Below are 14,641 nucleotides of genomic sequence, written 5' to 3' on the forward strand. Positions count from 1 at the left end.
GCAACACTGCACCAGGGGATCAGAGCCATTTTCAACTCCTGGTGCTTTTGGTAGGTTCATCTGGAGACTCACTGTTGGATTTTAACTTGATTTCTGACATTGCTTTAGCATTGCTTCAATTGGAACTGATGGAATAAAGCCAAGTTACTAATCTTAGAACACATGTCAAATATAAACCAAACAGCATTTGCTTTCATCTGTAAAATGGGGGTAAGAATCCCAACTTCACACAGTTTATGAGCCAAACTAGATCGCATATTCACAAACACCCAACATAAAACCTGCTGTTCAAATGCTTTCCTTCTTTTTCTTTCTCTCCCTCCTTCCTTTTCTCCTTCTTCCCTTTTTTTCCTCTTCCTTCCACTCACGTTGATTCTTCAGTCTCCATTAACCTTCCCTAGTCTTTTGCTGTTTCATTATGATTCCAGCTATGTGATACATAATTTAATACATATAATTTTCTTAACTGTAGAAAATTTTATAACCTCTTAACAAGGAAGATGCACAGGAAAAACCTCATCATATAGACAAAGTATTAGTCTAGGGTAAGGGCCACATATAAGGTTTCTTTTTGTTTTCCCCTTGCTCCAGTACCAAGCACGATGCTGGGTGCAAAGCAGGCACCACTGAGCAATTTAAACTGAAAGAGGAAGTAAAGGATGATTTACAGATTCTAAAAAGTTATAGCCAGTACTCACAATCGCAGAATTTGACTCCAGGAAGAAGGGCGTTGATTTCTGTCATTTCTATTATGACACATTTTATGTAAGAAAGTCCATTTGTGTCTGTTATACATCCATATATATGCATATACATTCTATTTGATATTACTGAAGTAATCTGATATACTGGTGATTCTAAAATAGCTAACATTCAATGAACACTTATAAATGACAAGGAGTCTAAGTGCTTGGCATGAGTCATTTCCATAAGTATTAGATATGCTAGTGCATTGTGCAACACACCACTGAATCTATATGCCTTCCCTCTTTCTATAGGACTTCTAAAGAAAAAAATTACAGTTGTGTTTGTATGTAGAATTATTCTGTTAATGTTTACTTCTTTGTTACAAACATGTATGTAATATCTAGATATAGTATCTGCATTCATACTCTTTCTCCAGAATTTTGATGTTATTTTCATCATTTTATATGTCTGGAGAATGAAACTATTGGATTTGAACTTGATCTTGGACATTCCCTGTGAGAAATGCAGGGACCCCCCCTTTCAGCATGGAGGTATACTAAGTCTCCCAGATCAGTTTATCAGTTTCATTTGCTGAGGTTGAGCATAGGAAAAAAAATCTCCAACACACTATAAAATTGTAATTGTTATTTTCTTGGACTTTTATCATCTTTTGGCAGAAAGCTTAATGTTTGGCTTAAATACACTGTTAGCTAAGGAGGGATTTTGCAGTCTGTTCAATAATAGCCAGGTGGATCACTTAAAATAAAATATAATTATACCCAGAAAAAAATAAGTTAGATACTATGATATTTCTGAGAAACAATGACATATTGTGGATCTTTTATGGATAAACAGAAACATTTCCCCATGTCCAATACCCACTGTAGCATTTATATCATTAGAAAATTATAGTGGTGACTGCAAATTTTTGACTAATTAGGTTTCTTAGATAATAAGAGCTTTTTAATAAGGTACATACCATTTACAATATTGCAAATGAAATGTGAAAGCGATTCAGTACCCGGTAAGATAATGGCTAACTTGTTTTAATTGTTAACATTTTTTCTTGCCTACAATGACACAGTCATTATTTCACAGTCACCACTTATCATGAAATCCAAGAGGATTAATGGTTTCACTTATACTGGCGAAAATGTTTAAGCTGTCCCGATTATCAGTGCAGTTGGAAAGAATAATGGTTATTTGTCATCGCGTTTAGCAGGAGAATGAATTGTCCCTCGGATAGTGGCGCCATTAACCCTTTGGGGAGGTGGTAATAGAGTTTTACCACAAACCTAAAGGATGCCAAGATTTAGGATTGGACGTTTGTTTGTAGGTGGTTTATTCTCATCTGCAACTACCTCAAAGAAGGGCATACTCTGCCGGCAAAGTGGAAACACACAGCTTAGCTTGTTATACAGTTTTGGATATCTGAAATTAGAACTAGATAGCTACTGATCTGTTCTTATGATGAATGGACAAACTGCAGCATTAAAAATATAACCAAGAGAAATATAAAATCTGTAAAAGGAAAAAATGTATTTGTAAATTATTTGCTCTTTGCTTCCTGTCTTAAAGAAACATAGAAAAACGTGGATTGCTGAAAATAGCCTCTCATGATTTCTCATGCACAACACCCAACTATTTTAACTCAAATACTATATTTTAATAGATCCTATGTTACTTTAAAAATTCTTAGCATACATACCTAGCTTAACCATACATAGGTAATAATTAAGAAAACTTTCTCAATTTTTGAAAGGCTAAAATTATGCTAATTGCAGATAAAGACTGATGATAATTGATAAAGTCTGTACATAAGAATCAAGACTTTGATTCAATAAAAATGTAAGTGTAGGAATATAAATATACATCTCCTGCATGATGCTTTTCTGGCTTAGGTGAGTGATTTCAGTTACAGATTTAAACCAAATTACTGTATCAAAAAAAAAAAAATGCAGGGCTATGTTAAGAAAATAAATATTTGCCTTCAGTAAAATTAACAGAATCTCCCCCTTTCTGGACGGTGGCTGGGATTGGAATGTAATGAAATACCTCTCTCATCAGTTCGCCTCTCAGGGTAACCAGAGGAGGAAATGGCCTTGCCTGCCTCCGACTCCCCTTGTTCCCTCTCCTGTGGCTGAGACATTAGGGCAACTCTAATTCACAGAAAGGGAGAGGCGGCCATAAAGCGCGTGTACTTCTCAGGAGGGCACTGAGGGCCGACCTGGGGAGGGGATGGGAGGGGAGAGGGCAACAGCAACAAAAATAAAGCGTGTTTTAGGAGATACAGCTGGGCTGCCTTATCTTGTTACAGAGAAAACAGTGTCCTGTCTCCTCTGGAGAAGCAGCCGCAGCTCAGCCCTGTCAGGAAGCATGAGGGCCGCTCTGCTCAGACCTAGGCAGGGAGAAATCTGTCTCCTAAAGACGTGCACTTCTGAAGCATTACACTGCGTTGAGACGCCTCCAATTTTAAAAGGAGACAGCAACAAGAAGACCATCGTCGCTTTCAGCAGAGCCCATACACACAGTTTCCTTGACAAAAGCTAGCTCTATCCCCAACACATTCACAGACCAAGTTTCAAAATGGAATGGGATGCTCTGGAAGTAAAGTGCAGGCAGTTGAGATGTGAATAGAAATTACATTATTCAACATTATAGGGAAAACATTTGACTCCTCGGGGGCCTTCCATCTTTGGAATCAAGATGGTCAGTATATGGAAGCTTCTAGCACCACCACGATCATTATGCGTGTTCTATTGATAAACTGGCGTTCCTTTGAGATGGTAAACAAGACAATTTCTCCTAGAACCCCATGAGGTATGCGGAAACTACACACACCATTCTTTGTAGATGTCACACCACTCTTTTTAGATGTACGAGGTCAGGGGAAACAGCTGCCAGTAGATGAAAAGACATAGGTGAAAAAAAGAAAAAAAAAAATAGAAAACAAGGAAAGACAGACAGAAGAGAAAAAAGCAAGCCAGAGAGAAATAACAAGCTGCAATGTGTTTGAGTTGTCTAAGTACAGTGATACAGATTTCTCCTAGAACCCCATGAGGTATGTGGAAACTACACGCACCACTCTTTTTAGATGTACGAGGTCGGGGAAACAGCTGCCAGTAGATGAAAAGACATAGGTGAGAAAAAGAAAACAAAATAGAAAACAAGGAAAGACAGAAGAGAAAAAAGCAAGCCAGAGAGAAATAACAAGCCGCAATGTGTCTGAGTTGTCCAAGTACAGTGATACAGAGACACAGAGCTGCAGATGTGGCTGACAAAATTATAGCGGGAATTTAGCGAGCAGATCCAATTCAGAGTTTCTGACTGACACAATAAGATTATGGTCCCTTCTGCAGATTGGAGTCTTTGTTTCTGTAAGGCTGCTTTTTGAGTTTCCCTGACTTCATTTGGTGAAGGGCGATTCGGGTGGAAAATGAGGCAGAGTGCTAAGGATGATGATTTCTTAGAAAGACAGCACCAGAAAATACCCTCTGAGAATTTAATTCCTTCATAATGGAGTTCAGCACCTTCTAAGTTATAAAACAAAATGGTACCATAGCCTTTTTCAGCCAGCCAGATGCTTGATTTCCAAATAGCACAGGCTAAAATAAAATTTAACTTTTATTCCTGTCTCTAAAATAAATGTAAATGCATTATCTGGGTATGTGTAAGCAGAAAAATAAAGATCCCAGACTGTGCCTTAAAACCCTACTGACAGATGGTGAGGTTAAAGAGTGAAGGCCCCAGACAGAGGCCCCAGTACCCAAGAAGGTGAGCAGCCATCTGAAAAGAAAAATGATGTATGTGTTCGAAAGACTTTCCTTTATAATTATTTACTTCAACTTTTGTATTCTTTGCTTGGATTTTTATAGAATTAATAATCTATAGATTGTTAAAATACAGAATTAAGGAGTGTGCCTATCTTAGTAAGTGCTGAGCGTGATTGTAATTAGGACAGTTTTTGCCTCTTAACTCTTCCATTTTGTGAACCTGATAAACTTAGACATTTTTAAAGAGGCACATAAAATAGCCTTCAAAATTCTGGACGGAAAAAGATAGGAAAAAAGAATTTAAAAAGTGATGTTTACTTAAATATAAAAAGACAGCTATTATCTGTAAAGAAAATATAGCAATGGGATGGATTTTTTTTTTATTATAGCAGTGCAGGGACCACAGTTGTTACAAAATGGTAAAAGTTAGATTTTGAGGCATACTGATCTAGTAGTAGCAGAGTAGCAGCTTGAGTATACTGAATGGCTGCCTAATCCAAGTTTTTATTTTTCTCAATTATAACCACCTCTGCCATGCCAGCTGGAAGCCAATACTCTGATTCCCCCACTCCTCCAGTATTTATTATCCTGGAATCTGTACTCCCTCTTTTTCCTCCAAAGGGCACATTTTTAACTGCCATATTCCTGGAATTACACTGGGTCAATTTAGCTGAGAATGTGCCAAATATATATGAAATTCTAGTTCTATCATAGGGCAATTTCTTAAATGATGGTGTGGTTCAATTTTCATTGTCACTTATACTTAAATCATGAGTTACCTGTACAAAAGAAAAAGTCTCTGTTATCTAGTAATCTAAATTCACAATTTTCCATCTTGTCTCACTCCCTTAACAACTAAACAGGACCATCATCTGTAATTAAGTGTCCTTAATGTACCTGCGTTCTGAAGCAGGGTCATCATTTCACTAGAAATAGCACATGCTCTGGTTTGCGAAGCAGCCCTAATGGAAGATCAGGTGAGTAAAATTCCCTGAAATAATCAGCTCACCTGGTGATAGAAGTGACTGGTTTCGGGCACTAGGATGCCGTCCAGTGTCCTGGGTAAGATCTCATCTCAGATAATACTTTGGTACCTTCCAAGGGCAACTGGAAGTCCATGTCTCATATAGCTAGCTGACAATAGGCAAAACTATTCTGAAAAACTGCTTCTACTGCTTTGGAGAAATCACCAGGATGATGCAACAAGAAAAAATATATATATATCAAAGAAAGCATGAATGCTTGGTAGAGAATAAGGTAAAACCACTGAGATGGAAATCTTCCTTGCTGACATTTCTACCCATTTGTTCAACAACTGATATCCATAATAATTTTAACTGACATTTATTGGGTTCTTACTGTGTGTATATGTGTTCAATTCATCTAGTATGCACAATAATACTATAGGACAAGAACTGTCATGACTCCCATTTTATAAATATGGTAGCCCAAGCACAGAGAAGTTAATCACACACAGCTAATAACTGGTAGAACTATACATGATTTCAGGCAATCTGAACCCAGTTCCCAAATGCCTAAACATTATTCAGTACAGCATCCTCAATATATTGGACAGAGCAATGCTACACTGTGCTCTTACTCTCAGGAACTGGGGAGACATCGGTAAGTTAACTGGAAGCAATGCCTGGATTATATGTTTTATTTATTTCCTTTTTAAAAGAAACAAATTACTTGACTAGTTTTAGATAGAGAAATTTTTGTGTGTGTGTGAGGATAGGATTAATTAAAAGATAATAGAGGCTCGGGAATGAAAAAGACAAATTCTTTCTCTTGAATGTACTAATCAAATGACCTTGGGGAGGCAGCTTGCCTCTCTAAACCAAGTTTCTCCATTTATAAAATACAGATGAAATGTTTGGCTTTCAGGGTTGTGACCCGATGCTCAGCTCCAAGCAAGTGCTTAATATATGTATGATAACCACCATGTTATGATGTTACTGCTATCAAATACCTTGGCCTCCACAAACTCTAAACAATTTTCTCATCTTTATTGAGACCTCTTGTTATTCTTCATGTCTTTGTTTCGTAAGCTAAAATACATATACATATCTGTGTATATGTATATAAAATATATATATGAAATTATTAATGTTCATAATGGTCACAAATGTCTTTAAAACATATTCTTGAATGCTTTCCAGTTTATTTTAATTTCTAAGGTGATTATTAAGGAGCATGAAGTCTTAAGGATTCAACACAGTATATTTGAGACATTGCTTCACTATTTAAAAATTCTAACAGGGAATACATTAGAAAACTTTTATCCACCATGAAGCTTCAAAGAACTGTGTGAAGTCTGGGAGACAGAAAAACTAAAGCAAAGAGTTATGGTCACAAACCCAAATTCATTTGGTTGAATGCTGCAGAAGATTAAAACTCACATAACATTTTAAATATTTTGTCCATCACTTTATTTCAAAAATTGGAAAGGCAGTTATTAAAATATACCAACCCATGTCAAACTACATCACTACACACCTTTGGAAGTTCAATGATGAAAAGTCCTTGTATTACTACAGTGCACTTCACTACCCCACTCTTGACTGGTGCAGCAGTTTAGATCTTTAACTATGTTTCTTCATTAGTTGTATTGAAATGATTACCAACATATAGTTATTGTGTGGGCCCAGGAGAGACCTGAAGCTATTGCCATAACTTCCTAAATTTTCTTCATGGAAAACGTTAACTCTGGAAGATCAGCAAAAAGAAAAGGAGTTCCACCTGATTTAAGACCCCAAAACACTGATACAGCTCTTATATTTCAGGTGATGAGAGAGCCTTTGTAGGTCTGGTCTAAAGCGCTTCCATTGTTCCAAAATATAGGTCCATGGAAGATGGTTAAAATGCACTGGAGAAAGTACATTAGCAAGGCCTCAAATAGAAATGGGAAACAAACAAGTTCACACTAGTTGTTTCCTTATGAGACAGTGTGAAAACAATAGCTTTAAATTTCTTATTTTGTATTGTTAAGATAATGGTGTTGTTCTTGCTTGAGTTCAAACTAACAGATAAATTTTACTCCAAGATTAACCCATAAAATACATACAGAATTTGCATCCTATGGCTTGTTCATTTGCCCTCATGATCTAGTTACTTATGTATGATTATAAAACTGCAAAATGAGTAAGTGATTTTTTTACAATTAGTAGTAGCAATTCTAAATTGGTCATTGAAATTTAGTTCCCAAATAGAATCTTTCCCACTGAGGTTAGGTTATCTAATTCTTTCTAAGATATGTGAAGAGTTAGGATATACATTATCATGTTTTAACTAGCTGTTTTCTGTCACTGTGCTTTAGGGTAGAGGTGCTGTAAAGTAAAAAAAAATAAATAAAATTATGAATGTAACAAATATTTCCTTAATACCAATGTTGCAAGTTTTATGAGGACTCTGGCCTTCAAAAACCAATGAAGTTTTAAAAAAAGATGGGTTTGTTGGAGAAGCTCTAACATAATAGTAAAAGAATATGATTTGATTTAGACAGATCTGGGTTCAAATACCAATGCCAGGTGCTCTAGGGCAAATAAATAAGCATCCAGAGTCTCCAGTTTCTTATGTATTATGGTAGATATTACTGCTTCCTTGAGTTTTGCTATTGGCATTAGATGAGACTATTTACATACTATGTCTGGTTCATCATTAGGAACACAATAGATGGTGACAATATCATGGTATATGTCACGAGGGAAATGAGTGAGCAAGCCATGCTGCATTATGCATCTTCCCACAGTGTGGCATAAATCGGAACCATCAAGCTCTCTGCACACTGGGTGGCTCATTACCAGAATTGCATGCTTAGTTGTGGGTCAGCAGAGAAGCACTCTGGCATTTAGGAGTGTGTGGGGAGTCTGCTCAGCATCTGCCTGCATGTTACCCAAGTCCAGATGGTCCTGTGTTACTGTCACTAACAGGAACACATGACATCACAAATTACCCCTTTTTCTGTCTTCATCGATCCCACTTTCTCTCTCCCCTGTGAAATTAAGAAACAGAACAACAATAAACTAAAAATTGAAGCATATATACACCATACATCTGTCTGATAAGTTTCTTCCCATGGAATCCTGCTATCGCTGAGGCATCTCATATAACACACCGAGCTGCTGGTTGACTATTGCTCACTGTGTAGCTATGGCCACATGTGCTTGTGCACAGTCACCACCCTGCATCTAGCATATTATCATTTATTTCATTGTTCTATAAACTGTGCAGAGATGCAGAAGACGGAAAGCACCAAGGCTCTCTGGTGCAATTCAATTTAGTCAAATATCAAACATCCACATAGAGTAAATGGAACATGAGTAAAGAATCTGATCCAACTGCCTACTGGTGTAATTGACTCAACAGAGCCAGCCTGTGTCATTAGTCCTATAAACAGTTGCATTTACAACAATAAAATTGAAAAGCATGGAAATTAAAAGCTGTTAGGATTTTCTCTGGTGTGCATTTATCTTTGAAGAAGTGTGTACACTCTCTAAACAAATTTTTAAAAATCTCTTTGGTAAACTGGCATCATAGCAACCTGTGTCGACAGTACCTTATGCATCAAATGGTGATCAAATTTGAGATAGGTGAAAGGAGAGTGGGAGACAGTGGGGGTGATGTACTAATTTAATTGTCTAGTACGTGAATTCAGTATTAATTTAATGGCATGGCATCCAGCCTCTGAACAGTAATCTAGGGGTGTATCTGTAAAATGGAAGTTATTTTGGCAAATACTGTAAATACAATATTCATTGTCGTACAGAATACATAGCTTAAATAATTGTTAGCCTGATAGTTCAGCCTGTGGTTTCTTAATAGTATTTATTCTGAGTGACTATACTATTTGAAGGACAAGTGCCCCCTAATAATGTTTGGCTGATGAGCAGAACTCTATCAAACAAGCAGAAAACACTCTATAGAGGCAGCTTTTTACTCACCCCTCCCATTTCCATCACCATTAAAATGAAACTTGAGCTTGTCTTTGTGCATTCTCATGTCAACAGTGAAGAACTAGAGTGTCTTTCTGTCCCTGGTGCTATCCCACTGGACTGCTTAACCAAAAATGGAGAGAGTATATTACAAGGTTAAAGAACAGAGAGCTCAGAGGTTGTTTTAGTTCTCGTTAAGTGATGTTTCTATGCACTGACTGCAGGTGAATGAATAGATATTTCCATCTGAAAATGTTCAGACTTGGTAAAGAGGACTTTAACTGGGGAGATGTTGTTCATGGAGAGGAGCATTGATGAGTTTTCATGGCAGTGATCCTCATAGATTATGTGGTTTGCAGCAAGATGGGATATGACAATAGAGATGACATAAGACTTTGACATTTCAGGCCTCCCTGGAATAGGCAGTGTGAAGAGCCTTAGGATTGGTCCAGAACTGCTCAAATCCCAAACTGGAATTAGTGGTTTCATATACATATCGATAGACTGAAGTATGGCTTATGTAAGATTTCTTGTTTCTTAAATTTCATGTTATTTCTGCAGAAGAGAGAGCATTAAACTCATAGGTTTTCCAATCTTTCACAAAATTTTCTACCTCTAACATGAAGAACCCCTTTTGCAAACACATATTCAAGTAACAAATTGCAAGAAAGCAAAAAAAGCACAAGTTTAAGTAAAAACAAACACTATTGCAATCCAAAGAAGGCCATAAAAGATTTGAACACACTTTTTACTCCTAGAATTTTACCACCAAAAATTATCTTAAATTAAATTTCTATGAATAGAAATCAAAGTTTTATTTAAAGAGGCACTATAATATAACCCCTCTCTTCTAATTCCATATATCTATATGGACTGATGCTAAATATGATTAGAAAATTATAAAGAAATACCTTTTAAAACTAAAAACTGAGATTTACATGTCATATTCACGTTGATTTTCAAATCTGGACACTGTAAATGTAAAGGAAAGTGTGACCTTCTGAATCTACATGAACTTTCAATAGTAGACACATATATGTAAGCCAGTGAAGGAGCCACCAATTTGTTTTATATTTAGAGGTTTAAAACTGTAAATAATAAACAATAGTGTTGCTTATTGAAAACTTAGCTCATCAGTTGGTTCCCAAAAGTTGAACAAATCTGTTCTCATATTAGACACTTCATGGAAATGCTAGTAAGAATGTAATTCCACAGGAGGCTTAAGAGTCCATGAGGTTTGTGACACATATTCTATAATGCTCGAGAACTCATATCCAAAATCTATCTCTAACAAGTACTTTGAACAATGCTCTATTGTTCTTATTTAACAGCTTAAAAATCCAGGGATGGGAGAGATCAGAATACAAGCACACCTCAGATGTATCATGGGTTCAGTTCCAGATCACGGCAATATAGAAAATATTGCAATAAAGCGAGTCACAACTTTTTTCCAGTACATATGAAAGTTATGTTTATGCTATACTGTAGTCCATAAAGTAAGTCATAGTATTATGTCTAAGAAAAGTATACACACCTTAATTAAAAATACTTTATTGCTAAAGAAAATGCTAATAATCATCTAAGCCTTCAGGAAATTGTAATCTTTTAGCTGGTTGAGGGTCTTGCCTCTATGTGAGTCACTACTGACTGATTGGTTGGTGGTGGTTGAAGGCTGGAGTGGCTGTGGCAATTTCTTAAAATAAGACAATAATGAAATTTGCTGAGTCAATTGACTCTTCCCTTCACAAAAGATTTCTCTATAGCATGTGATGCTGGTTGATAGTATTTAAACCACAGTAGAATATCTTTCAAAATTGAAAACAATGCTCTCAAACCTTGCTGCTATTATATCAACTAAGTTTACATGATATTTTCAATCCTTTGTTGTCATTTCAACAGTGTTAACAGCATCTTCACCAGGGGTAGATTCCACTTCAAGGGACTACTTTTATTGCTCATCTACAAGAAACAACTCCTTGTCTATTCAAGTTTTACCATGAGACTGCAGCAATTCAGTCTCATCTTCAGGTTCCACTTCTTATTCTAGGTCTCTTACTATTTTCACCACATCTGCAATTACTTCCTCCAATGAAGACTTGACCCTCAAAGTAATTTATGAGGGCTGGAATCAACTTCCTCCAAATTCCTGTTAATGTGGATATTTTGACCTCCTCTCATGAATCACAAATGTTCTTAATGACAACTGAATGGTGAATCTTTTTCAGAAGATTTTCAATTGACTTTGCCCAGATTCAACAGAGGAATCACTATCTATGGCACTATAGCCCTACAAAATGTATTTCTTAAATAATAACATTTGAAAGTTTAAATTACTCATCGATTTATCAGCTTCAAAATGGATTATGTTAGCAGTCATACAAACAACATTAATCTCCTTGTATATCACCTTCAGAGCTCTTGGGTGACCAGGTGCATTGCCAATCAGCAGTAACACTTTGAAGGGAATCTTTTTTTCCTCTCGTCAGTAGGTCTCAACAGTGGGCTTAAAATATTTAGTAAACCATGCTATAAATAGATATGCTGTCATTTAGGCTTTGTTGTCCCATTTAGCATAATTCTTATGGGCCCTGGGATTTTCAGAATAGTAGAATAGTAAATGGGCATTGGCTCCAACCTAAAGTCACTAGCTGCATTAGTGACTGACTCTCCCTAACAAGAGAGTCAGCCTGTCCTTTGAAGCTTTGAAGCCCAACATTAACTTCTCTTCTCTAGATAGCAAAGTTCTAGATTGTACCTTCTTCCAGTAGAAGGCTGCTTTGTCTATATTGAAAATCTACTGATAAGTATAGCCATCTTCATCAATGATCTTAGCTGGATCTTCTGGATAACTTGCTGCAGCATCTCCATCAGCACTTGCTGCTTCGCCTTGCACTCTCATATTATGGACACGGTTTCTTTCCTTAAACCTCATTAACCAACCTCTGCTAGCTTCCACCTTTTCTTTTGCAGCTTCTTCAGCTCTCTCAGTCTTCATAGAATTGAAGAGAGTTAGGGCCTCATTCTGGGTTAGGCTTTGGCTTAAGGAATGCTGTGGCTGGTTTGACTTTCTATCAATACCTATAAAACTTGCTCTATATCAGCAATAAGGCTGTTTCACTTTCACATCATTTGTATATTTACTGGGGTAGCACTTTTAATTTTCTTCAAGAATTTTTCCTTTGTATTCATAACTTGGCTAACTGGTGCATGAAGTCTAGCTATTGACTAGTCTCAACCTTCATCATGCCTTTCTGACTAAGCTTAAAGGTTTCTGCCTTTTGATTTGAAGTTGAGAGATGTGCAACTCTTCCTTTCATTTGAACACTTAGAGATCATTTAGGGTTATTTTGTTTTGTTTGCTTGTTTGTTTTGTTTTTTTGAGATGGAGTTTCACTCTTGTTGCCCAGGTTGGAGTGCAATGGTGTGATCTCGGCTCATTGCAACCTCTGCCTCCCGGGTTCAAGCGATTCTCCTGCCTCAGCCTCTGGAGTAGCTGGGATTACAGGCGCCCACAGCCACACCTGGCTGATTTTTGTATTTTTTAGTAGAGACGGGGTTTCAACATGTTGGTCAGGCTGGTCACAAACTCCTGACCTCAAGTGATCTGCCCGCCTCAGCCTCCCAAAGTGCTGGGATTACAGGTGTGAGCCACCATGCCCAGCTGATTTAGGGTTATTAATTGGCTTAATTTCACTATTGTTGTGACTCAGGGAATAGGGAGGCCTGAGGAGATGAAGAGAGATGGGAGAATGGTTGTTTGGTGGAGCAGTCAGAATACATGCAGCACTTATCAATGAAGTTTGCAGTCCTACATAGGTGCAATTCGTGGTGCCCCAAAGCAATTACAATAGTAACATCAAAGATCACTAATCACAGATAAAATAGTAACATCAAAGATCACTAATAACAGATAAAAAATAACAAAAATGTTTGAAATATTGCAACAATTACCAAATCACATTTTTTGTGAGGCAGAGACACATGTAGAGTACATCTTGTTAGAAAAATGAGGCTGACAGACTTGCTTGACACTGCGTTGCCATAAACCTTCATTTAGGAAAAAACACGATTATCCCTGAAGCACAATAAACCAAAGCACAGGAAAATGACGTGTGTCTGTTCTCAGTCCTTACAGCTGCCGGTTTCTTGTTGCCAATACCCATGAAGGGACTTTGAAAGAGCTACATTGATGAGAATGGAAATCCATTATCATAGGGGAGAGACTGGCATCACAGCTATTTAGAAGTAAAATGAGTTAAGTTAAAAAAAGAAAAAAAGTGAAAATGCCCTGGTTGACAAGAACTTGGAAAAATGGCTGTGTCAGAAATGTACAGTGCAGAATTATAAAATGTTTTCTTTTCTATGAGCACAAAACCAGGTGAATCAAACACAGAGGTTGAGCTCCTTCCTTCCTTCCTTCCTTCCTTCCTTCCTTCCTTCCTTCCTTCTTTCCTTCCTTCCTTCCTTCCTTCCTTCCTTCCTTCCTTCCTTCCTTCCTCCCTTCTTCCCTCCCTCCCTCTTTCCCTCCTTCCCTCCTTCCCTCTCTCTCTCTCTCTCTTTCTTTCTTTCTTTCCTTCTTTCAATGGAATCTCACTCTGTCACCCAGGCTGGAGTGCAGTGGCGCTATCTTGGCTCACTGCAACCTCCGCCTTCTGGGTTCAAGCAATTCTCCTGCCTCAGCCTCCTGAGTAACTAGAACTACAGGCCTGTGCCACCACACCCAGTTAATTTTTGTATTTTTAGTAGAGACAGGTTTTCACCATTTTGACCAGGATGGTCTCGATCTCTTGACCTGGTGATCCACCCGCCTCGGCCTTCCAAAGTGCTGGAATTACAGGTGTGAGCCACTGCACCTGGCCCAGAGATTGAGTTTGACCAAGAAGATTTGAGCTGTGAGACTTTTCCTTGCTCAATGTCAGTTAATAAAATGGTAAAGAAAAATAATACCTGCAAAAGAAGAAATAGTAACTCAAATAATGTAACACAGATTCCAGGTAGTTGAAACTTGAAGGAGAATCTGAGGAGAAGTGTGGCAGGTACCTATGTATTGACCAAAACCAGGGTCATAAGGGGAACGCTGGAGTTTTATGTAAAACATTACCCAAACTTATGTATCCCAGAGCCTCTGTGCATATTACATTAGTTCTTTCTCTTCTGTTTTGTAGAACCAGTGCCAATAAATTAAGTAGTTGCAAATCCACATTGTCTCACATGTTCTGCCCCTGGCTTGGTAGCCTAGAATTGACT

The sequence above is a fragment of the Macaca fascicularis genome, chromosome 7, assembly GCF_037993035.2.
Source record: "Macaca fascicularis isolate 582-1 chromosome 7, T2T-MFA8v1.1".
Lineage (NCBI taxonomy): Eukaryota > Metazoa > Chordata > Mammalia > Primates > Cercopithecidae > Macaca > Macaca fascicularis.